At 39.3% G+C, this 3210-nt stretch overlaps 1 non-coding gene across 1 annotated transcript; it reads left to right on the top strand.

Annotated features, from left to right (window-relative positions):
- Positions 1-1154: 1154 nt before the first annotated feature.
- LOC142172269 (small nucleolar RNA R71) lies at positions 1155-1261 on the top strand. Its single transcript, XR_012701643.1, has one exon. It is a non-coding gene; the product is annotated as a small nucleolar RNA R71 (small nucleolar RNA).
- Positions 1262-3210: the final 1949 nt, after the last annotated feature.

Raw genomic sequence — 3210 nt, 5'->3', positions numbered from 1 at the left:
GATCTCCACACTTTTGTGGGAGTTTATTTTGCAAGATAGCACTGCAATGCTCTGTAAGTTTGACCACTAAGGTCTCTTCTATCTTCCTCTTCTTTGTAAGGATCTCCTTCAAGAACTTTGCATAAGCTGGCATTTGTGAGAGAACTTCAGTGAATGGCAGGTTTACATTAAACTGTCTCAGCATATCTAACATTTCTCAAACTGCTTGTCCAACTTTTCTCTATAGAGTTTTTGGGGAAAAGGTAGAGCAGGCATGTACTTGCTCACATCTTCAGATTCCTCCTTTCTTGAAGTTTCCTCCTCCTTCTTTATCTCTACTACCTTCTTACCTTTCTTCTTTTCGGTCTTTTTATCATCTTCAATTTTTAGCTCCTTCCCACTTTCTTTTTCAAGCGCAGCTTATTTGTGAAATGGAGTGGGATCCTTCAACACTTGTCTACTTCTCAAGGTCACAGTATTTACCGTTTCTTTGGGATTCTCTCAGATAATATAGTTGCAATTTGACTCACTTGTCTCTCCAAGTTATGCAAACATGTCCCAAGTTCCTTGATAGTTGCACCATGCGCATCTAATCTTTCATAAATCTTGACAATGAAGGATTCCATTAGATCTTCTAACCCAGACTGAATTAGCTGTTGAGGCTGAAACTGCGGCCTCTGCTAATTCACAAAACCAGGAGCTCCTTGAAATCGGGAGTTGTTTTGTTGTTATGTATTTGTTGTTCCCCCGGGTGAACTCCATGAAAAACCGGGTGCTTCTGACCCATTGCATTGAAATTGTAATTACCCACAGCATTAACTTCCTCCATTGAAGCTTGACACTCATGAGTAAGGTGTCCTCTTCCACATATGTCACATGATGCATGAGGCTTATTATGTATTGAAGCTAAGGTTAGCTTCCTTATTTCCTTTGCTATGGCATCAAGTTGTACCTGCACTGATGTGTTAGTATCAACTTGGTGAACACCAATTGATTTTCTTCTTTCAGCCATCTCTTAGGGCCACTGATTTGCATCTTCAGATAACTCATCTAGAATAGTGACTATCTCCTCTAGAGTCTTATTCACTAACGAACCTCCAGCTTCATTGCTCAATGTTCTGCGTGAGGTCGGTGTCAAACAATCTCAAAAGTCCTGGAGTTGCATCCAGAGTTCAATTCCGCTGTGTTGACACTTTCGCACAATCTCTTTAAACCTCTCCCATGCTTCAAAAACAGTCTCAGTCTCATTATGGCAGAAGTTATAGATTTCTCTTCCAAACTTGTCTGTTTTAGCTGAGGAGAAATATTTAGCAAGAAACTTTGAGGTTATCTCCTCCCATGTTCTAATTGATCCATGGGGCAAGCTTCGAAGCCAGTGCTTTGCATCATCTTTCAGAGTGAAGGGGAATGCCCTTAAGTACACTACATCTTGTGACACACCATTGTATTGAAAGGTGTTCATGATCTCCTCGAAGTCCATTAGATGATTCTTTGGATCTTCGTTCATCTTTCCTCTGAAGATACAGTTGTTTTGGAGGGTTTGAAGCAACCCCTGCTTCAGCTCGAAATTATTGGCTGCAATTGGAGGTGGTCTCACACTTGATAAACCTTAGTTGTAGACCAGTCTAGCATAATCACCAAGTGGTCTCCCTTGTCCAGGAGCTACGTTTCCGAACTGGTCTGCACCCACGGGCTGATTTTGAGCTATTCTTCAAGCTCTATCCTCCTCATAAGCAATTTGTGCATCTTTGAGTGCTGCTTCTTCAGCATCTCTTGCAGCTTTCTCTCTAAGATGGGCTGCCTTTTTCGCAGCCAAATCAACATTATCATCATCTCCCGCCATCTTTTCTTTGGTTGAGGGTTGCCCAACCGTTTCTATATTCTCAGAGAGATTTCTTTCCTTCCTCAACTATCCCAGATATTTCTTGATTTCTGATTCGTATGGTTGCAATTCCTTCTCAGAAGATCGGGTCATGCACCAATCTAAGTTATAGCCTGCGCACAGTCAAAGAACACCCAAAGTATAAAGAGAAAATAAAATAAAAATAAAAAGAAAGATTCCTGAATTAGCACTAAAAATGATTTCAAACACTATTGGTTGCCAATCCCCGGCAATGACGCCAAATTTGACGAGCTAAAAACACAACATAAAATTATGCTCGCTAGTCGAATATAGTATAAAAAATTATCATATCCACAGGGATTGGATTTAAATAGTATTTTCGTAGCTTCTAGTTTAATTGCTATCCAAGATGATCAACAATTTAGATTTGTGTGAACTAAAACTAAAATTGACTAAAAGTCTAAACTATTGGCTAATGACAATTAACGCAAGTATTAAGCAAAGGAAGTTATCAATTAGGAGACGATAGGGCTGATTGGATAGGTGCAAGACAAATGTTTGGGATTTAACTCTAGATAATTCACTTATAATGTTCAAGTGAGTCTCTCGAATTCACTTGGTTATTAGTTCAATTGATTAGTAGAAACTCCTCTCTCGATTAAGTGTCAACCTCACAATAAAAACTAAGTTAAGCTCAGTGAAGATATGCAAGAATTCGTAGTGGGTCAATCTTTGGGAGAACCTCTTTCGATTATTCTCCTAACTAGGTCTAAACAATAATTCAACTAGCATCTTTCGATTACTAAGAAGAATCGATGAATTCAACCAACAAGATAATGCAAAACATCACAAATTATGCCTCTGTCGATTACAAAAACATGTGACTATATATGCAACAATAAAAATACCCAAAACGATTCAATACATAAAACTAAAGTTAATATCCACAAACAATTCTCTAAACACCAAATCCATCAATTCCTAAGGAAGAATTACTCCATAGACATGGAGTAATTCATCACAATTAAGTTTAAAGTAAACAAAAACATAAAACAATCCAAACCCTTATCTTGAGTTGGGATTGATTGATGGATTCCTTGTGCTGTTCCTTCTCGAACTTCTCCTTAGCCTCCTTAGGTCTTAGATGTGTCAAAAGTCCTCAAAATACCATTTTTCTATGTATATATACCAAGTAGGGTTGGGCCCAATCAAATACACCTTCTCCTACATGAAAAGGGACACTTTTCCGGAGTTGGACGTGCGCGGTCGCACACCTGGAAGTGTGCCCGCGCACCTGGTTGCGCACTTTTCACACTGTTCTGCCCCATATGCTCGGTCAAGGCATTGTCGTGCACCTCCCGCACTCGTTTTACCCTATTATGATGAGA

Source organism: Nicotiana tabacum, chromosome 17 (genome assembly GCF_000715075.1).
Source record: "Nicotiana tabacum cultivar K326 chromosome 17, ASM71507v2, whole genome shotgun sequence".
Classification (NCBI taxonomy): domain Eukaryota; kingdom Viridiplantae; phylum Streptophyta; class Magnoliopsida; order Solanales; family Solanaceae; genus Nicotiana; species Nicotiana tabacum.
Note: the sequence above shows the minus strand (reverse complement) of the source record. Positions and strands in the feature narration are given on the sequence as shown.